This window comes from Mustelus asterias, unplaced genomic scaffold, assembly GCF_964213995.1.
Source record: "Mustelus asterias unplaced genomic scaffold, sMusAst1.hap1.1 HAP1_SCAFFOLD_43, whole genome shotgun sequence".
NCBI lineage: Eukaryota > Metazoa > Chordata > Chondrichthyes > Carcharhiniformes > Triakidae > Mustelus > Mustelus asterias.
The window spans coordinates 1,095,865-1,119,143 of record NW_027590120.1 but is presented as its reverse complement, the minus strand read 5'-3'; the positions used below and the strand labels follow the sequence as shown (position 1 = coordinate 1,119,143).

Here is a 23,279-nt window from a genome sequence, read left to right as displayed (position 1 = left end):
TATCTTCCCCTTTTTAAGATGCCTCCTATCCACTTGGTGACATCCATTACCCCAGTACCAGGTAGGCAGACTACCATCCTGGAGTCCTGTTCGCACCCACAGAATCGCCTGTCCGTGCCTCTAACCGATGCATCCCCCACCACTATTGCTCTCCTAACCCCTCTCTTTCCTTTCCGGGGCCACAGAGCCTGACTCTGTGCCAGTGACCTGGTCACTGTGGCTTACCCCTGGAGAGTCATCCTCCTCCACACTATCCAAAACAATATACTTGTTTTGGAGGGGGACAACCACAGGTGACCCCCTCCACTAATTGCTCACTCCCCTCCCCTCTCACACCTGTCGCCGAGCCCTTCCTATTATGAGAGACAGCCACTGGAATACTCTCTGGTACATTACCCTTCTGACCTTTACTACTCCTAACTGTGACCCACGTGTCTTCCTCCCGATGCCCCGGTGTAACTAGTTCCCTATAACTCGTGTCAATTATTCTCATTCTCCCTGACTAGACCAAGGTCAGCAATCTGCAGCTCCTGCTCCGTGACGCGGTCCCTCAGGAGCTGCAGTTCCACGCACCTGGCGCAAATGTGGTCCTCCGGGAGGCTAGGTGTTTCCAGGAACTCCCACATCCCACACCGGAAGCACAGAACTGGCCTATCATTCATAGTTACCCTTTTCCTATATAGGTTTGGATAAAAATAACTTGCCCTGCCTCGCCCTTACCGCCTAAGCCCTCTGAGCCAAAGCCCTGACAGCTCTCACTCTGCTTCACTTGCTCCACTGCCCGCTCGTAAGTGCTGCCTGCCTTTTAAAGCCAGCAACAAACCTCCCCAGGCCTACTTCCGGTTTTGAAAAAAAAACCCTCTGATTTTACGCACAAAATTAACTGAAAAAAATAATAAATCTCCACTAAAAAACACTCTCTCTTCCCCTCAGCTCTCTCTGTGGAACAGTGAGGCTGAAACCTCCAAGACAATCCCTTTTTAAAGCCAGCAACAAACCTCCCCAGGCCGAGTAACCTGGGGTCCATCCCATCCGGACCCGGCGACTTATCTATCTTGATGCCATTCAAAGATTCCAGCACAACCTCTTTCTTAAAGTCCACATACTCAATCTTTTCAGTCCACCACAAGCCCGCAGTACATCCACCCAGGTCCTTCTCCTCTGTGAAAACAGAGGCAAAATACTCAGAGCGCCTCTGCCATTTCTACTGGTTCTGTACAGACTTTCCCGCCTTCACCTTTTATAGGCCCTATTCCATCACGTCTCATCCTTTTACTCTTCACATATTTATAGAACGCCTTAGGGTTCTCCTTAATCCTACCTGCCAGGGCCTTCTTGTGACCCATTCTGGCTCTCCTAATTTCCTCCTTTAGTCCCTTCCGACAAGTCGTATACTCTTCTAAATCCCTATCTTTGCCAAGCTCTGAGTCTTTTGTACGCTTTCCTTTTCTTCTCGACTTGGTCCCGCACAGCTTTCGTGCACCACGGTTCCTTTAACTGACCAACACCTCCCTGTCTGCTCGGAACGTTGTTCTGTAGAACTCTAGACAGGCATTCCTTGAAAAACTGCCACCTCTCTTCAGTACATTTCCCTGAGAATACCTCCTTCCAATTTACTACTCTAATTTGCTGTCTAATGTCTTCATATTTCCCCTTACTCCATATAAACACTTTCCTGGCTTGCCTGATCCTCTCGTTTTTTTCTAATGCAAGCCTAAAGGAGATAGAGTTATGACCGCTATCCCCAAGATGCTCTCCCACTGAGAGATCTGACACCTGTCCAGGTTCATTGGTCAGTATCAGATCAAGTACAGCCTCTCCTCTTGTAGGCTTGTCCACATGCTGTGTCAGGAAACCCTCCTGAACACACCGAATGAACTCTTTCCCATCCAATCCCCTTATCCTCGGGATATTCCAATCTATGTTTGGGAAATTAAAGTCTCCCATCACAACAACTCTGCTATTACTGCATCTCTCCAGGATCTGTTACCCTATCTGCTCCTCCACCTCCCTGTTACTATTAGGCGGCCTATAGAAAACTCCCAGCAAAGTGACCGGCCCCTTTGCACTCTGTACCTCCACCCACAGAGACTCGGTGGACAATCCCTCCACAGCATACACCTTCTCTACAGCTGTGACACTATCCCTGATCAGCAGTGCCACTCCACCCCCTCTCTTGCCTCCCTCCCTGTCCTTCCTGAAACATCTGAATCCCGGCACCTGGAGTATCCAGTCCTGTCCCTGAGACATCCAAGTCTCCGTAATGGCCACCACATCATACTTCCAGGCATCGATCACGCTCTGAGCTCATCCCCTTTATTCACTATACTCCTGGCATTAAAGTAAACACATCTCAATCCTTTGGTCTGAGCTCTCCCCTTCTCTATTCCCTGTCCATCCACCCTCTTGCACTGTCTATAACCCTTCTCTGTTTGCGAGCTAACTTCCTCACTCTGATCCCCTCCCCCAAACCTATCGAGTTTAAACTCTCCCCAGTAGCCTTAGCCAACCTTCCTGCCAGGATATTGGTCCCCCTGGGATTCAAGTGCCACCCGTTTTTTGTGTGCAGGTCACACCTGCCCCTGAAGAGGTCCCAATGGTCCAGGAACCTGAATCCCTGCCCCCTGCACCAGTCCCTCAGCCACACATTCATCCTCCACCTCACTCCATTCCTGTCCTCGCCTTCCCGTGGCACAGGCAGCAATCCTGAGATTACTACCTTTGCTTTCCTCCTTCTCGGCTGTCTCCCTAATTCCCTATACTCTCTTTTCATGACCCCTTCCCCCTTCCTACCCACATCAGCGGTACCAATATGTACCGCTACCTCCGGCTCCTCTCCCTCCCCCCTCAGGATTTCTGGGACTCGCCCAGCGACATCCTGAATCCCAGCCCCAGGGAGGCAGACCAGCATCCGAGACTCCTGCCTGCCTCCGCAAAATCGCCTGTCCGTCCCCCTGACTGCCGAGTCCCCGATTAATACCGCCTTCCCCTCTTTTCTTTAGCCCTCTGAGTTACAGGGCCGGACTCCACCCCGGAGACACGGCCACTGCTGCTTCCCCCAGGCGGGCTGTCCCCCCCAACAGTACTCAGGCAGGAGTACTTGTTGTGTAGGGGCACATCCACCAGGGTGCTCTCAATCACGCGAGCTTCACCCTTCCTGGCCGTCACCCACTTGGCCTCCTCCCATGGACCACCTGATGATAGGGACACGAACATTGGAGTGTTGCCCCAGTCCCCCGACATGCTAAAGAAGAACTCCGGGTTGTAACCGGCCGGGTGGAACAGAGCCGTGGGGGCCCCGCTGCCACCCGGCCCCGGAGACTCCTCGCCGGGGGACTGAGGCAGCACATGTTTCGATTTACAGGGTGCCTTGCCCCCTTTTTTTCAGGGGACAAGGCACAAAGACAGGTGGGGGCACGGCAGGAGATGACTCACAAGGGGGGAGGGGCATGCAGACCTCGAACTCTACGGTGCCCGAGGGGCCCCGCCTCTTTTTGTTAACCTGCCCTCGGGCAGGCGAGGCCCCTCGCCCTCCGCCCCTCTTCGCCTTGCCGCGCCCCCCCTGCTCTCCCATCACGTCCCCCCGAGGTGGCGGCGTCACCAGTTTTGCCGGCTCGGGGTCGCTTACCCCCCCATGCTCGGGCCCATGATCCCGGGCACCGGACCCAGCACTTGGCCCCGGAGAGCCCACGGGCCCAGCAGATGGTGGTGGGGGGGGGGGGGCGCAGGTGGAGACTGAGGTGGTCCCCGAGCCGGCTGCCGGGGTGGTTGGGGTGTTTTTCCTGGGGGACGGGGTTCCGGTACCCCCCTTCTTTTTTGTTGTGCCCTTCTGGGCCTTTTGGCCGCGCGGGGGCTCCGCTCCCCCCCCGCCGGCAGCTGAGGTGGCAGCTGCTGCCGGCGTGGCCTCCCCTCGCGGGGGGGCAGATGGTACTCGTTTGGGGGGAGAGGGGGCTGCGGTGCCAGCCTTCCAAGGGAAGTGCTACGCCCACCCCGAGACTGCCTTGGGTTGGCGGTCGGCGGCCTTGGAGACGGGGCAGTTTTTCCTCACGTGCCCCGCCTCCTTACAGGCATGGCACCGCACACCGTCCGCGGACCAAAACACCCGGTAAGTGGTCCCCTCATGGGGGACATTGAACCCTCCCTCCAGTTCCTCCTCCCGGGCCAGGCGGACAAAAACCTGGCGCCGGAAGGAGTATATGTGGCGGAGGGAGGGGTCCCGAAGGCCGAGCGGGATCGGCTGCACCCCGGACCTGACCTCCCCCAGTAGATGGAGGTGGGGGAGGAGGAGCTCACTCGGTAGGAAGGGCGGGACGTTCAATATTACTATCTTGTGGGCGGTGGCCTCCAAAGGGTCCACCGCCAGGAATGTCCCGCCCACCGTGAGCCCCTTTTCCAGGGCGAGGCGAACCGCCCGCTCGGCCTTCAGGAAGAATACGGCCCGGCCGTACATCTTTGAGGCCGCGACAATGGCTGAGGGGCCGACAACCCCAGCCATTGCCTTAACGCAGGCCTCGATAGACATGTCGGGGTGGGCGTAGCACTTCACCCCGAGCTGCCGCGTGATCAAAGAAAATGGCGGCAGGGCCTTGGAAGCGGCGGGGGCTCCGGCAGCCGCCACGCCCGCATAGGTGGGCCGAGAAGGCCCTGCCACCGGCGACGCTGGTGATGTCGCCATCGTATCAGGGGAAGTGCTACACCCACCCCGAGACTGCCCAGATGTACGGCAGGGCGTATGTGGGATGGGGAAGATAAGGGAGGGTGGGGTAGGCGGGGAGGGGTGTAGGTGCTCTCTCCCTGGAGTGAGAGAGGGAGAGAGGAGGTTGGAGGAGCAGGAGGGAGACGAGGCACAAGGCCGGTGCCCCAGTCAGGAGGGAACAAGGGGAGGGGGCGCCGGTCGTGGGGGCAGCAGCAGTGGGTGGGGGACTTGGGTCTACTGGCCCTGTCGGGCGCGCACTGTTCAAAAGTCCAAGGGGTCCTCACCCCCCCCCCCCCCCCCCCCACTGCAGATGTTAAAGTCCGAAAATGCCTTCGCACCCCCCCCCTCTCCCCTCCAGTCACCCCTTGTCCTCTCTTCCTCCCTCCCTCCGGGGAGCGCACACCCTCCGCAGGCAGGTCAGATGGCAGGCAGGCAGGCAGGTCAGATGGCAGGCAGGCAACAGGCAGGCCAGGCAACAGGCAGCAGCTCACCTCCCTCCTTCCTCCCCGCAGGGAACGAAAAACAAACAAACCAAAACAACACAAAAACCGGGCGTCTCCGTGAGGAAAAACTGAAAAATAAAGGTACTTACAAAAAGAAAGAAAACAAACCCAAAGTTTCCGCCCGGGTCTGACCCGGGGCCTTCCGCTACACGGGCGAATGTGAATCCACTTCACCTCAGAAACAAAATGTAGGTGTTGTCGAGAGGAGGCACGTTTCAGGCCGTCCGTACTCAATCCTCATTCAGAGAGAGAGCAGCAGCAGCTTTGCTGGGCAGGAATGCTCTATCCAGAATCTCTGGGTCAACAGAAGCCATACATCAGGACTCTGATGAGAGACCTTTCACATGCTCTCACTGCGGGACTGGCTTCAGGCGATCAGGCGACCTCACTGTACACCAGCGAATTCACACTGGGGAGAGGCCGTTCACCTGCCCTGTGTGTGGGAAGAGATTCACTTGTTTATCCTCTCTCACTTCACACCAACTTGTTCACACAAATGAGAGACCGTTCAGATGTTCTGACTGTGAGAAGAGCTTTAAAAGCAGAAAACTTCTGCTCGCACACCAGCGAAATCACTCTGAGGACAAACCGTTCACCTGCACTGAGTGTGGGAAAGGATTCACCCGGTCATCCATTCTGCTGAGACACCAACAAGTTCACAGTGAGGAGAAGCCGTTCACTTGTTCAATGTGTGGAAAGAGGTTCACCCAGTCACACAACCTGGTGAGACACCAGCGAGTTCACCAGTGATCACAGGGGTGTGATTCTGCTGTTATTGCTGCTGTTAATTGCATCCCCGACTGAATTATATTTATACTGAAAGTTGGAGTTTTTCTGATGTAAATCAACCCTGTTGGACTTGTAGAATACCCCACAGCATCTCTCATTCATGTGTCAATAAATCTTCACACCTGCAGACCTTGTTTTAAATTTAAATCACTCAGAAACTGTATTGAACTAAAGATGAACAATAAACAGATCACAGTCCAATCCACCCCTGTGTGAATGTGCCGATGTATCAGCAGGCTGATGACTAAAGTCTGTTTTGTAACTTCAGGATGAGGATGTGAAAGCTCTGAATGTTGGTAATCTTATCTGTCGGCTGGAGCTATTTGATAGGCAGGATGTTCATAGCTGTAAACTTGTCAGATGTCGAAAGAATTACTATTGGAGTAAACTCACCCATTTATAACCTCAGACTCTGGTCCCTATTGTAATGAATAAGTAACACAGTGGAACAGCGAGGGAAATATGTGGGGCTACGGGGATAGGGCCTGGGTAAGATGCTCTGTTGGAGAGTTAGTGCAGACTCGATGGGCCCTGTACCCTTGTGCATTTACCCTGCTAACCCCCGCTAACTTATACATCGTTGGGCGCTAACAGATAATTTAACATGGCCAATCCACCTAACCTGCACATCTTTGGACTGTAGGAGGAAACTGAAGCACCCGGAGGAAACTCAGACACAGGGAGAAGGTGCAAACTCCACACACAAACCCAAGGCTGGATTCAAACCCAGTGCTGTTAGGCAGCAGTGCTAACCACTGTTCCACAGTGCAGCCCTTCATAGAATCATAGAATCCCTACAGTGCAGAAGGAGGCCATTCGGCCCATCGAGTCTGCACCGACCACAATCCCACCTAGGCCCTACCCCCACATATTTACCCGCTAATCCCTCTAACCTACACATCTCAGGACTCTAAGGGGCAATTTTTAACCTGGCCAATCAACCTAACCCGCACATCTTTGGACTGTGGGAGGAAACCGGAGCACCTGGAGGAAACCCACGCAGACACGAGGAGAATGTGCAAACTCCACACACACAGTGACCCGAGCCAGGAATTGAACCCGGGACCCTGGAGCTGTGAAGCAGCAGTGCTAACCACCGTGCTACCGTGCCGCCCTTCTGCTGCTGAATCCCACATCCACACATTACCGCCAGACTTGACAATTTCAACACATTCCTGACTGGTCTCCCACATTCTATAATTTTGAGATAATCCAAAATGTCCTCATGTCTTGCAGACGCTTCCTCCATCTCCACAACCCCCTCTTCTAATTCTGGACCTCTGTGCAGCCCCTTTGCAATTCCTGCAGCATTGCTGGCCTGCGGACTAATGTATGGTTCAATTCCCATTCCAGCTGAGGTCAGTGTCGGAGCTGTCTCCTCACCCTGCCCAAGAGTGGATGGTAACGGCAGCCTGCTACTGACACAAACTGCCAGGAAAACAGCTCTGGATGACACATCAGCAGACATTTGGGGTTCCAAATGCTTGAAAACTGTTAACCTGTGTGAAATTGAGGTGTATTACAGCCTAATTTAAATATAGGATGAGTGTCATTGCTTATTTAGTCACTGCTATAAACAGCGGAATTCTCACTTTGTAAACCTCAGCTTGAAGGAATAAAGTGAATAAATTGGGATATTAACTTTTACCATTATCCATCTGAAGCCAATGGACTCCTTTTTCCCTGTCCTGATGTGACACTGGATCTTCTTCGGTTTGAAGAAGAAACTTAACATAGAACATAGAACATAGAAAGCCACAGCACAAACAGGCCCTTCGGCCCACAAGTTGCGCCGATCACATCCCCACCTCTAGGCCTATCTATAGCCCTCAATCCCATTAAATCCCATGTACTCATCCAGAAGTCTCTTAAAAGACCCCAACGAGTTTGCCTCCACCACCACCGACGTCAGCCGATTCCACTCACCCACCACCCTCTGAGTGAAAAACTTACCCCTGACATCCCCCCTGTACCTACCCCCCAGCACCTTAAACCTGTGTCCTCTCGTAGCAACCATTTCAGCCCTTGGAAATAGCCTCTGAGAGTCCACCCTATCCAGACCCCTCAACATCTTGTAAACCTCTATCAGGTCACCTCTCATCCTTCGTCTCTCCAGGGAGAAGAGACCAAGCTCCCTCAACCTATCCTCATAAGGCATGCCCCCCAATCCAGGCAACATCCTTGTAAATCTCCTCTGCACCCTTTCAATGGCTTCAACATCTTTCCTGTAATGAGGTGACCAGAACTGCGCGCAGTACTCCAAGTGGGGTCTAACCAGGGTCCTATAAAGCTGCAGCATTATCTCCCGACTCCTAAACTCAATCCCTCGATTAATGAAGGCTAGTACGCCATACGCCTTCTTGACCGCATCCTCCACCTGCGAGGCCGATTTAAGAGTCCTATGGACCCGGACCCCAAGGTCCCTCTGATCCTCTACACTGCTAAGAATGGTACCCTTCATTTTATACTGCTGCTCCATCCCATTGGATCTGCCAAAATGGATCACCACACACTTATCCGGGTTGAAGTCCATCTGCCACTTCTCCGCCCAGTCCTGCATTCTATCTATGTCTCGCTGCAACTTCTGACATCCCTCCAAACTATCCACAACACCACCTACCTTGGTGTCGTCAGCAAACTTACCAACCCATCCCTCCACTTCCTCATCCAGGTCATTTATGAAAATGACAAACAGCAAGGGTCCCAGAACAGATCCCTGGGGCACTCCACTGGTCACTGACCTCCATGCAGAGAAAGACCCCTCCACAGCCACTCTCTGCCTTCTGCAGGCAAGCCAGTTCTGGATCCACAAGGCAACAGCCCCTTGGATCCCATGCCCTCTCACTTTCTCAAGAAGTCTTGCATTAGAGCACTGGGCGGTACAGTGGCACAGTGGTTACCACTGCTGCCTCACAGTGCCAGGGATTTGGATTTGATTCCTGGCTTGGGTCACTGTGTGGAGTTTGCACATTTTCCCCGTGTCTGTGGATTTCCTCCGGGTGCTCCGGTTTCCTCCCACAGTCCAAAAGATGTGCTGGTGAGGGTGCATTGGCCAAGCTGAATTCTCCCTCAGTGTAACCCGAACAGGTGCCGCAGTGTGGTGACTGGGGGATTTTCACAGTAACTTCATTACAGTGTGAATGTAAACCTTCTTGTGACTCATAAATAAACGTTACTATTGGCCTCAGTACCCGAGACCTGGCAGGATGGCAAGAATGGCCCGGGGCTCCAGTGAGGTGTACTGGAGGGGCCGGAGTGGGCAAGTGGTGACACTGGGAGGAGCAGCAGCTGGGAGGCCTACAGCGACCTCTGGTGGACAGGAGGGGAAACAGCAGCAGTGCAGTCTGCGCAAAAGCTTCCCCAGTTCAGCTGATCAGAGAGACTGGGAACCTCTCCAAATGTAAACTTCAGCTTCTCACATTCACCCCCATTCATCCCTCTCTCCCTCCATCCACCTCACTCTCCCTCCCTCCCTCTCACTATCCATCCCTCTCTCCCTCCTCCCATCCCTCCCTACAACAAGAACCATTCACTGAGCACAGCAGTTTCACCCTCATTCCCCCAGTCTGTATTCCAGCCTTTATCACATCCACTCTGCTCCCAGATACTTTACACCATTAGATATTACAATTCAAACTTTATAATCTCTACAATTTACTATTTGTTCAAGGAGATGAGGGCGGCATGGTGGCACAGCGGTTAGCACTGCTGCCTCACAGCGCCACGGACCTGAGTTCAATTCCTGGCTTGGGTCACGGTCTGTGCAGAGTCTGCACATTCTCCCTGTGTCTGCGTGGGTTTCCTCCAGGTGCTCCGGTTTCCTCCCACAGTCCAAAGATGTGCTGCTTAGGCTGACTGGCCATGCAAAATTGACCCCAGTGTCAGGAGGATTAGCAGGTTAAATATGTGGAGTTACGGGAAAGGGCCTGGGTGGGATTGTGGTCGGTGCAGACTCGATGGGCTGAATGGCCTCCTTCTGCACTGTAAGATTCTACAATTCTATGAGTTCAGAAAATTAAAGTTAAAAGTTAAATTTATTTATGAGTCACAAGTAAGGCTTACATTAACACTGCAATGAAGTTACTGTGAAATTCCCCCAGTCGCCACACTCCAGCACCTGTTTGGGTCAATGCACCTAAACAGCGCATCTTTCAGACTGTGGGAGGAAACCGGAGCACCCGGAGGGAACCCACACAGACACGGGGAGAATGTGCAGACTCTGCACAGACAGTGACCCAAGCCGGGAATTGAACCCGGGTCCTTAGCGCTGTGAGGCAGCAGTGCAGACAGACAGTCAAGAAATCATCAATTCCACTCCCACCCGGAGCTATGGGGATATATTTATACATTATCTCATTTCACAATAAAACCCACACACTGAGTTTCAGATTTGCTTCTGTTATTATTTTGGTGCCCAGCAGGTGGATTAGAGTGAGATTGACATTAACCCTTCATGTCTCAGTCTGTCTCTGTGTTTGTGAGAGTGTCTGAGATTGAGTGTGTGTGTGTGTGCGTGTGTGTGTCATTAGAAGGATAGAAACAAGAAGCAGGTGTAGGCCATTCGGCCCTTTGAGCCTGCTCCACCATTCATTTTGATCATGGCTGATCATCGAATTCAATATCCTGATCCTCCCTTCCTCCCATATCCCTTGATCCCTTTTGCCCCATGAGCTATATCTAATTACGTCTTGAAATCATATATTCATGTCTGTGAATGTATTTATGCATCTGTGAGTTTGTCTGTCTCTAGAATCATGGACGATTGACTCACCTGATGAAGGAGCAGCACTCCAAAAGCTCGTGATACCAAATAAACCTGTTGGATTTTAACCTGGTGTTGTGAGACTTCTAACTAGAATCATAGAATCCAACAGTGCAGAAGGAGGCCATTCGGCCCATCGAGTCTGCATGACCACAATCCTATCCAGGCCCTATCCCCTTAACGCCATGCATTTACCCTAGCTAGTCCCCCTGACACTAAGGGGCAATTTAACATAGCCAATCCACATAACCTGCCCATCTTTGGACTGTGGGAGGAAACTGGAGCATCCAGAGGGAACCCACGCAGACACGGGGAGAATGTGCAAACTCCACACAGACAGTGACCTGAAACTTGAATCGAACCCTGGCCCTTGGCGCTGTGAGGCAGCGGTGCTAAGCACTATGCCACAGTGCAGTAATCCAGGGGAATGGGATTAATTATTGGATTACACAGTGATATGTTACAGAGCAGGAATCCAGGGGAACTGGATTAATTGTTGGATTACACAGTGATATGTTACAGAGCAGAAATCCAGGGGAACTGGATTAATTGTTGGATTACACAGTGATATGTTACAGAGTCTTAAAATCTGAAATAAACGAGTCAATGCCACAAATAGTCAACAGGCCCAGCAGCTTCTATGAAGGCAGAAACAGAGTGAAACATGCAGCCAAACATCCATATGAATGAGGAGCAGCAGTGGACCATTGGGCCCCTCTGCTGCAGCATTTGACAAGATCCCGACTGATCTGATTGTGGCCAGAACTCCATTTTTCTGTCCCCCCCGCTCTCCCCCTCCCCATACCCCCCCCCCCCCCCCCCACCAACCCTCTGACTCTCTTGTCAATCAGGAATCCATTTATTCAGCCTTAAAAATATTCAATGACTCTGTCTCCACTGCTCTCTGGGGAAGAGAATTCCACAGACCAAAGACCCTCTGAGAGAGAGAGAAAGATCTCGTTCTCTCTATCCCTAACGTCTCAAGTCCAATGCGCTCTCCAGAGCCACACAGAAAAAATCAGGATAAAAACAAATTACTGTGAATGATGGAATCTGAAACCAAAAGAGAAAATGCTGGAAAATCTCAGCAGGTCTGGCAGCATCTGTCAGGAGAGAAAGGTGTTGACGTTTCGAGTCCAGATGACTCTTTTTCAAAGACTGACCTCTGAAGAATTGAGAGAGGGGGGAGACAAAATGAAAGATCTGCAAATTGACAAAATGTTTCACGGCCCAAGACCAAAGCGAGTGGTAATGGGACAAGTAAAGACACAAAAGATGTTCTGGATGAGGTGTGAATAGCTGGTGAGCGATAGTCTGAATGTAAAGTAAACAAGAGGGAAATTAGGTGAAAAAAGCAGCAACGAAACACAGATCACAATGGGGGGAGAGATTGTGGTGTAAAATTGTTGAGCTCAGTTTTGTTCTGAAGGCTGTAAAGTGTCTCTTTCAGTTGCGAGAAATAATATTATATTTCCCAGTTCCGATGACAGGTCACATTCAGTCTGTTTCTCTCTCCACAGAGGCTGCCTGACTTGTTGAGTATTTCCAGCCAAAAGAGAAAACGCTGGAAAATCTCAGCAGGTCTGGCAACATCTGTAAGGAGACAAAAAGAGCTGAGGTTTCGAGTCCAGGTGACCCTTTTGACAAAAACAGCAATTTGCTTTAATTCATGAATATTTCCAGCGTTTTCTGTTTGGTGTCAACCAGAGAATGTGTAAGAATTGTCACACCTGGAACAGATGTCTCTTACTCAGGACACCCCAGGTCGGGTCTGGGTGGCCGGGGGGGGGGGGGGGGGTGAGGGGGGGGGTGAGGGGGGGGGGTGGGTGGTGGGGGTGAGGGGGGGGGGTGGTGGTGGGGGGGCGGGGTGGGTAACGTTCACAATTTTATATTTGTGTCTGGTGTGAATAATACCTTAGATTAAACGGAGAAGTTTTTTAAACTGAGGAGAGTAACTGCATTTGGGCGCTGACTTTAAACAACATTAACAAGCCCGGGCTGCTGGAGAAACATTTTGGGATTTGTGAGCAGTCAGTTCCGGCTGGTTTGAAGTGAAATCCTGTCGGTGCTGCGGCAAATCTGAACTCAAACCAGACAAACTGGAACCGCTGGGTTAGAGATTCCGGGTGTTGGGATGTGGAGGCTGGGGGAGGGGGAGATGGCGCTAAAACTCTGAGCTGACTTCAGACAGAGTGAGTGGGGTAAAGGGGAGGAATGACAGAGTTAATGTGGGATTCAGGGACAATAGCAGAAGGTGGGAATCTCTGGAAAGAAGCATTGGGGGTAAAGGCCATCAAAGAATGCTTGTTTAAATGAAGATAAAAGCAAAATACTGCGGATGCTGGAATCTGAAACAGAAACAGAAAATGCTGGGAAATCTCAGCAGGTCTGACAGCATCTGTGGAGAGAGAATGGAGTTAATGCTTCCAGTCTGAAGGTTCAGCAGGGAAAGAATCAGCGAACTGAACATACTGAACCCAGGGGGAGGGAGTGACCCAGGATAAGGGACAGGCGCAGCTCAGTGAGGCTCTGCCATGTCCATCAACACATCCACATTCAGACCTTAGAGCGCCAAGGGGGACGGGAAGGAGAAACTATCTGGGGCACAGCAGGAGATCACCCCTCCCCCCAGTCTGTGGTTCCACAGACCTCCCACACCTGGACAGGGTTGGCTCAAGGTGCAGGAAACTGCAAGCTGAGAGGCTGAGCTGTGAACTGGGCCGGCTTGGGGGTTTGAGTGACAGTCCTGGGGCTATTTCAGGACAGGAACAGCCACAGATTCCCCCTTTTTCCTGGGACGTTTCACTGGAGCTGTGTTGGTGAGTGTAATCTCTGTCTCACTGTCTCGGTAATGGGGGTGGGTTGTAGATTGCTGTGAGTGTTAGACTAAATAACCTCTCCTCATGCTGCCAGTTCCAGTCTGCAGACTCCATTTCTCAGTCCAGTTTGCTGCTCTGTCTCTCTGTACTTTGCTGCAGTGCTCCACATTCTGAGCAACATCCAGCCCATTGTTATCACCCGAAATTTGCGGCAAACTCCCTTCACTGTGACACAGCGGTTCGCACTGCTGCCTCACAGCGCCAGGGTTCGACTCCAGCCGTGGGTCTGTGACTGTCTGTGTGGAGTTTGCACAGTAAGGGTCCAGAATATATTGTTGCGGTTGCAGGCAGGATGAAGAAAAAGGTCAGGATGGGGATTAGCAGAGTAAGTGCGTGGGGTTACTGGGATAGGGGGTGAGCCTGGGAAAGATGCTCTCAGAGTCAGTAGAGACTCGATGGGTAAAATGGCCTCTTTCTGCACTGGAAGGATTCTATGATTAGTGAATTACGGTGAGCAACTTTTGAATAGAGGGGTTTCTAGGGCGCAGAGCATTGTGGGAAATGTGACCGCCATTCGTCAGTGCTTGACTCTAGATGTTTCATTATAGACTGAGGGCAAGTCAGCAACCTGAGCCCTCAATAATGTTTGTAGCTCTCACAGGCTGCCTAGTCTGCTGAACATCTCGACGATCCTCAGTTCCTGGCCTCCTGCGTGTTTTCTTTATTGCTGCTTCGGTCTGGCATCTATTCATCACCTGTCTCTATGGGTTCTCTCTCAATCCCCTTTTTTCTGTTTTAAATCAGTTTCACAGGGACTAGAAGGGGACGATTTGCAGTCAGGAAACTGAAAGTAAATATCATATCAAGAACTGCCAGAGTCGTCCAATTTATCATAACTGAATATCAGTGGATTTTGAACATGGAAGGAAAAAGCACTATTCCCAGTGGGGAGAATCCGTACACGGGTTCTGTGTGTGGACGAGGCTTCAGCCGATCCTCTGGCCTGTCAAAACGTAAGTGCAATCACTCCTTGGAAAAACTGCAGAAATGTGTGGACTGTGGGAAGGAATTTAATTCCCCATCCCAGCTGGAAACTCATCGGCGCAGTCACACTGGGGAGAGACCGTTCACCTGCTCTGAGTGTGGGAAGGGTTTCACTCAGTCATCCAACCTACTTGCTCATCAACGAGTTCACACTGATGAGAGACCTTTTAAATGCTCAGACTGTGGGAAGTGCTTCAAAAGTTCTTGGGGACTGATGTCCCATCAACGTCTTCACACTGATGAGAGACTGTTCAGGTGCTCTCACTGTGGGATTGGGTTCAAGCATTCACATAACCTTACTGTGCACCAGCGAATTCACACTGGGGAGAGGCCATTCACCTGCTCCGAGTGTGGAAAGGGATTCACTTGGTCATCCAAACTATTGATACACCAGCGTATTCACACTGGGGAGAGACCTTTTAAATGCTCTGACTGTGGGAAGTGCTATAAAAGTTCAGGGGAACTGATGTCCCATCAACGTATTCACACTGATGAGAGACCGTTCAGGTGCCTTTACTGTGCTACTGGGTTCAGGCAATCAAATCACCTCATTGTACACCAGCGCACCCACACTGGGGAAAGGCCATTCACCTGCTCTGAATGTGGGAAGGGATTCATTCAGTCCTCCAGCCTGCTGAGACACAAGCGAGCTCACACTGGGGAAAGGCCATTCACCTGCTCTGAGAGTGGGAAGAGATTCACTCAGTCATCCTACCTGCTTAGACACCAAAGAATTCAATAGTAACCACGGTGATTGGAATCTGCTGTTAATCCTATCCAGGACTGTAATATGTTCATTGCGTTTGTTTTTGTTGATGTTAATGAACTCCAGCCAGTTATACGGTTTAATATTCTGAATAAAAGTCAAATCAATTATCTTTGTGTTCAGTACTGTGAATCTTTTTAATATCATTAGCACAACTGAATTCCTTCTGAGTTGCTCTCCCTTTGTCCCTCATCCAGCTTCACCTCCCCACAAGTGCTCATTGGGAATAAAACTCACAATCTTCTTTGTCACTAAGTTTGAGACAATCCAATCAGCTGCCTCTCCTGCTTCCCTCCTTCCCCTAACCCACTGGAACAAACCTCCTCTAACGCTGCCCTTTATCTGAGCTCTGAACTCTCATCTTTCTGCAGTTTCTCTCCTGCCTCCCCTCATGTCCTCTTAGAGCTCATCTTGTCCATGAGACCCATCTCTTGATCCCTCAATCCTATTCCCACTGAGCTATTGACAGCACAACCTCTCCATATCAGCTGATATTGTCAATATCTTCCTCTCCAAATTCAGTATCATCACCCAATTCTCAATAACATTTCTTTGACACATGCCTTTGTAAACTACCATCCCATCTCCCTTTCCTCTCTAAAGTTCTTGCATGTTTTACCTTCCACATATTGTAACTTGTTTTTCCTTTCTCACTGTGTATAGTAAAGTTTATTTTGTTTGTTCAGAATGTGTGGAATCTTGTGCCTTTATTCACTTGTTAAGTGTCTTGAATCTCCACCTTTCTCTATTTTATACAAACTCACCCAAATCTAAAAACTATTTTGTGGGAATTGGGGGAATAGAACAGAAGATGGGTTTCTGCTGCTAAGTTACCATCTCAGCTGATGTTACTTCTGGACAGGAAGGTCCCAGAATAAAACCCTGGCTCAATTGACCGTAACTTTTACCTTTTTGTTTTAGAAATGTAGATGAACAGAGTCACTGGACGGACAGTTAGCTTTTAACAAAAATATTTATTAAACATGAAAATATTGACAATAACACAAGACTCCTTCATTCCACACAATCACAGTGAGGGAGCTCCCTCTAGTGGCGAAGTGAGGTAAATGGCCTCTGCCTGGGAGATCACTGAATCATGATGTGGAGATGCCGGCGTTGGACTGGGGCAAACACAGTAAGAAGTCTCACAACACCAGGTTAAAGTCCAACAGGTTTATTTGGTAGCACAAGCCACAAGCTTTCAGAGCGCTGCTCCTTCATCAGGTGACTGGGAGTTCTGTTCACAAACAGGGCATATAAAGACACAAACTCAATTTACAAAATAATTTTTGTATTTTGTAAATTACATTATTTTGTAAATTGAGTTTGTCTTTTTGAGGTTGTTATGCTGAAGCTTTATGAAGCACTGTTTAAAGCACAATGGGAGTATTGTGTTCATAACCAGCCAGCACACTTTAGGAAGGATGGGATGGTCCTTGAGAAGGTGCAGAGGAGATTTACCAGAATGGTTCCAGCACTGAGGAATTTTAACTCCAGAGTCAGCTTCGAGAAGCTGGAGTTGTTCTCCTTGGAATGAAACAGGCTAAGGGGAGATCTGATTGAGGTGAACACCATTATGACAGGTTTAGATCAAGTGGATCGAGAAATTGGGCAGGATCTACAGAGACCGCTGGAGGTTGTTGGTAAACGTAACCTTTAACTGCACATTTTTCTAATGATGTACAGGGCGGCACGGTAGCACAGTGGGCGGCACGGTAGCACAGTGGTTAGCACTGCTGCTTCACAGCTCCAGGGTCCCGGGTTCGATTCCCGGCTCGGGTCACTGTCTGTGTGGAGTTTGCACATTCTCCTCGTGTCTGCGTGGGTTTCCTCCGGGTGCTCCGGTTTCCTCCCACAGTCCAAAGATGTGCGGGTTAGGTTGATTGGCCAGGTTAAAAATTGCCCCTTAGAGTCCTGGGATGTGTAGGTTAGTGGGATTAGCGGGTAAAATATGTGGGGGTAGGGCCTGGGTGGGATTGTGGTCGGTGCAGACTCGATGGGCCGAATGGCTTCCTTCTGCACTGTAGGGTTTCTATGAAAGCTCAGCACGAGGCTTCACAGAGAACCATCTCTCAGCAGACTCTTATCATCTGATCATACATCACTGTGCAGAATATTTACACATTTAACATTCACCCTTTACACTGCACCAAGTCTTTCGTCAGCCTTCCTAACATCCCCTTCTTTGACTCCGTGTCAGTTGTCTGATTTGTCAGTTGATGTTTCTGAGATTCACCTTGGGACACTCTCCTACATTCAAGGTCTGATGGAGATGAAAGTTATTTTAAAATCACATTGTAACAGACTGGGGAAGTCAGGATTAAAACAATATCTGGGTAAATGGAGTTAGGTCACAGATCAGCCCTGACCTCACTGAATGAGAGAACAGGCTCGAGGGGGATAAATGACCTCCTCATGTTCCTGGTAAACTTGGACTCAGACACCAGCTGATGAATGGAAAGTGATGGGAGACCTGGGCAGAAGAGACTTCATCAGAAACCAGCACTGGAGCAGAGTTAGAGAGTGGGAGAAGCCTGGGGAGAAACTACACAGGAACTGGAGTAGGTTGTTCAGCTCTTTGGGTCTGCTCTGTCATTCAGTTAGACTCTGGCTGATCAATTAGTTTATCATCAAGATTTATTTGATTCTATTCTGTAGATTAAGCTGCAGCTCAGTTTTATGGGAAATTAACATCAGCAGAAACAAACTCCAACTATCACAATGGGAACATGTGAATTAGGAGCAGGAGAAGGCCACTCGGCCCCTCGAGCCTGCTCCACTATTCAATAGGATCCCGGCTGATGTGATTATAGCTTCAACTCCACTTTCCTTCTTACCCCTCATACCCTTTGACTCTCTTGTCAATCAAGAATCTATTAAATTCAGACTTCAGAATATTCAGTGAGCCAGCCTCCACCACTCTCTGTGGAAGAGAATTCCACACTGTAACAACCCTCTGAGAGAAAAGGTTTCTCCTCATCCCAGTCTTAAATGGGAGACCCCTCATTTTTAAACTGTGCCTCTAGTTCTCCTCTCTCTACAATCAACATCCACTCTGTCAAGTCCCCTCTGAATTTTATATGTTTCAATCAGATCCTCTCATTCTTCTAAACACCAATAGATACAGGCCGAACGTGTCCAACTTTTCCTCGTATGATAACTCCCTCATCCCAGGAATCAGTCAGGTAAACCTTCTCCGAGCTACTTCTCACACAAGTCCTCTCATAAGTAAGGAGATCGAAACTCCTAGAGTACACAGTACTCTAGATGTGGTCTCACCAATACCCTGAACAAATGCAGCAAAACATCCCTGCAATAAACAACAATTCATTTACCTTTCTAATCATTTGCTGTGTCCACACACTAACGTTTCCTGATTACAGTACCAGGACACCCAGATCCCTCTGTACGTCAAGTTCTGCGATCTCTCGCTCTCTTTAAATAATCAACTGCTTTTCCATCCTTCCTGTCCAAATGGACAAGTTCACATTATCCAAAAATCTTGTTCCAACTGCCAACTTTTTACCCACTCACTCACCCTATCTATATCGCTTTGCAGGCTTGTTATGGTCATTCACATCTCACTTTCCTACCTACCTTTGTGTCATCAACAAATTTTGATCCTGTCATCCACGTCATGAAAATAGTTTGTCAATAGTTGAGGGCCCAGCACTGGTCCCTGTGGCACTCCACAGGCTACACTTTGCCATCCCAAAAATGACTTGTTTCTCCCTCCTCTCTGTTTCCTATTCGCTGATCAATCCTCTATCCATGCTAATATGCCTTATGCTACGAATTCGTATTTAGTGTGGTAAACCTTGACGTGGCACCGTGTCAAATGCCTTCTGGAAATCTAAATACACCACATCCACAGGTTCCACTTTATCCACATTGATTTATTGGATTTCTTTGAGGAAGTAACAAGCAATTAACATGGTTTCCCTTGCACAAAACCATGTTGACTCTGCCTGATTGCACAGAGATTATCTGTGTCCCACCCCAGTCTCCTTAATAACAGAATGAACATGATTCAGTCCTGCACGGGATTATTTATTAATTACTTCAATAATAGATAGATAAATAAATAAATGAACATGATTCAGTCCTGCATGGGATTAGCAGCAACAGCAGAATCCAATCCCTGCAGTGACTTGTGAACTTGCTGGTGTCTCAGCAGATTGGCTGACCGAGCAAATCTCTTCCCACATACGGAGCAGGTGAACGATCTCTCTCCTGTGTGAATCTGCTGGTGTCTCAGCAGGTGGGATGACTGAGTGAACCTTTTCCCACACATGGAGCAGCTGAATGATCTCTCCCCAGTGTGAATTTGCTGGTGTCTCAGCAGGTCCTTAGAGCTTTTAAAACTTTTCTCACACTCAGAACATTTGAAAGGTCTCTGATCAGTGTGGACCAGTTGATGTGCAATGAGCTGGGGTGGCTGAGTGAATCGTTTCCCACATGTGGAGCAAGTGAAGGGTTTCTCCCCAGTGTGAATTCACTCGTGTATCAGAAGGTGGGGTGAATCAGTGAATCCCTTCCCACACACACAGCAAATGAACAGTTTCTCCCCGGTGTGAACTCGCTGGTGTCTCAGACAGTGGGATGAATGGGTGAATCCCATCCCACACACCGAGCAGGTGAACGGTTTCTCCCCGGTGTGAACTCGCTGGTGTGTCACCAAATCCTGTTTACTTTTAAAGCTCTTCTCACAGTCAGAACACTGAAATGGTCTCTTATCAGAGTGAACTCGCTGGTGTGTTTGCAGCTGGGATAAACGTCCGAATCTCCTCTCACACACGGAGCAGGTGAATGGCTTCTCCCCAGTGTGAGTGCGCTGATGGACTTGTAAATCATTTTTACTTTTAAATCTCTTCTCACAGTCAGAACATTGAAATGGTCTCCGATCAGTGTGAACAAGTTGGTGTGTCAGAAGGTGGGATGACTGAGTGAATCCCTTCCCACACACTGAGCAGGTGAACGGTCTCACCGCCATGTGAGTGCGCTGGTGTCTCAGGAGGTCCTTTGTGCTTTTAAAGCTTTTCTCACAATCAGAACACTGAAACAGTCTCTGATCGGAGTGAACCTGCCGGTGAATCAGGAGGCTTGATAAAGCATAACATCCCCTCCCACATTCGAGGCAGGCGAATGGCCTCTCACCAGTGTGAACACGCCGGTGTGGATAGAGGCTGGATGAGTAAGCAAATCGTTTCCCACACTCAGAGCAGGTGAACGGCCTCTCTCCAGTGTGAATGCGACGATGAATATCCAATTCGGACGGGTAATCGAATCTCCTCCCACAGTCCACACATTTCAATGGTTTCTCTGAGCTGCGGGTGTCCTCATGTGACTCCAGGTTGGATGATGAGTTGAAGCCTCGTTTACACAGAATATGTGTCGGGTCACTACTCAGTTAGAATGATGTGATTATTTTTCAGACTTTTTAAACCACTTTCCACATTCAGCACATTGGAAACTCTCAGGTGTGTGTGTCTGGGTGCTTTTTCAGTCACACTGATGTTTGAAATCTTTGCCTGCAGACAGAATGAACATTTCTCCTTCTGGAGACAAAGGCTGACGATATTCAGTTTCTGATGAATCAAATCACTGAAACAGATCTTGATGTGAAGTTTGGTTTGAGTTTCACATCTGTAAATCCTGCTTCATAATACCCTGCAAAAACAGTTTACAAATACCATCACTGTCAGTACAGGATAGAAATTCTGAACAGACAATTCATAGTTTCTCTGGAACATATTTTCCTCTCGTTCCCCCAAATCTATAAATCCCCGTCCCACACACTCTACCTCCTCCCTGGGCTGAAATCCAAACCCATCTCAACATCTCCACCATTTCTTCCCTCCACTCCCAGTTTTCTCCCTCCCTCTCCTCTGTCTGGGTTCAGTTCTTGATGTGGAAATCTCACTAACTGTCCTGGCCGGAGACAATACACATCTCTTTAACCTGTGCTTAACCCTCTCTCCACTCACATTTTCTGTACCTTTAAGACTTGATTACCTGTAAAGACTCACATTCCAACCATTATCTTGTAAATTGAGTTTGTGTCAATATATATGCACCGTTTATGAACACAATGTGGGGGTAGGGCCTGGGTGGGATTGTGGTCGGTGCAGACACGATGGGCCGAATGGCCTCCTTCTGCACTGTAGGGTTTCTATGATTCTATGAAGTCCTACTCACCTGACGAAGGAGCAGTGATCCGAAAGCGAGTGGCTTTTGCGACCAAATAAACCTGTTGGTCTTTAACCTGGTGTTGTTAAACTTCTTACTGGGTTCAGTTCTCCAGCTGCTGTCTGCAGACTGACAATAAAACCAATGGGTCTTATTGGGGGTGTTGGGGCCTCCAGCGGGTGTTTGTGAATCCTCCCCGCCCACCTCCAAGGGTTTCCTTCCTTCCCAGAGATCAGAGTTGATTTGAGGCCAAAGTGTAACCTCTTATTTATTGTCCCCCTCCCCCATCCTCTGATGTGAACCATCCTCCAGTGGCTGAGCCAGGATGTTCCCGGGAGGGAGGGAGGGAGGGAGAAGCCCCGCAGCTGCAAACCAGGGAGCTGACAATGATTCTGAAGGGTTTGCGGATCCACAAAGTGTTTCCAAATCCTCCCAGCCACCGCCTAACGCTGACTCCGCTTCTCCGGGACAAACAAGCGCCAAGGACAGCAATGACACAGCGCATGCTCCACATCACAATGCCCGGGGACTGATTGACGGCAGCTCCTGACCAATAGGAAGAGGGGGCGGGGCTGGAGGACTGAGCAGGAGCGGCTGGTCCTCCAGCCAATCGGAGTGAATAAGGGGCGGGACCTGAAGCATGCGCAGTGCGGGTAATGGCGACGGACGGCCGGTTTTCGTTTGGAAGCGAGATCAATACGAGGTAGAGGGCGGCGCGCGGGGAATGATAAATGTGGCGGGTGGGTGGAGAGACTTTGTAAACATGTTGTTCAAACCCAAACCCCGGAAATGAACTTCCCGGTCCCCCCCTTTGTACCAAATGGAGCGGCAGCTTGTAATGTTAGACCCGGGCTGACTGCCGCCATTGAGGCTGCATGTGGGAGGCCGGCAGGGATTGTGATCGGAGAGGGAAGCCCTGACGTCACAATGGAAAGAGTGAGGGTGTGACGTCACAATGGAATGGGTGAGAGTGTGACGTCACAATGCAATGGGTGATAGTGTGACGTCACAATGGAATGGGTGAGGGTGTGACGTCACAATGCAATGGGTGATAGTGTGACGTCACAATGGAATGCGTGAGGGTGTGACGTCACAATGGACTGGGTGAGGGTGTGACGTCACAATGGAATGTGATCGGAGAGCAAAGTTTCACTCTGAAGCTCATTGGACAACTTACGCATTGTGACACCACGATAGAGCCCTGCCTGAATCAGCCAATAGAAATCACTCTGCTCCGCGGTGACGTCTCCGGGTTCCAATCGCAGGCCCGGGCGCGCGGACCCGGGAGCCCCGCCCCCACCCACTGTTCCCCTCCCCCTGCACCACATCGAGCCAAGGTTTCCAGGCAACCGGCTGACGGCTCCGGCCAGAGCGAGAAGCCGCTCGGTGATCTCCCCCTCCCCCCGGCCCGGACTGCAAAATGTGCGAGGGAGAGGGGAAGCTGCGCATGTGCGGGGGAGAACCCACCCTCTGAATGAGAGAGGAAAGAATGTTCCATAGAAATTGTCTGTTCTGAATTTCTATCCTGTACTGACATGATGACTTTTGGAAACTCATTTTACAGGATATTGAAAGAGGAATCACAGGCTGAAATCTCAAACATCACGTCTAGATCTGACAGAGTCATATTCCTTGGGAACTCAATATCATCGGACTTTGAATCCAGAAGGAGAAATGATTGTCCAGTCTGTCGATTTGAAAAGATTTGAAA

General features: G+C 49.9%; 1 pseudogene; it reads left to right on the top strand.

The window, feature by feature from the left end:
• Positions 1–23,279, top strand: part of LOC144482862 (uncharacterized) — a 58,131-nt pseudogene that overhangs the window by 19,043 nt on the left and 15,809 nt on the right.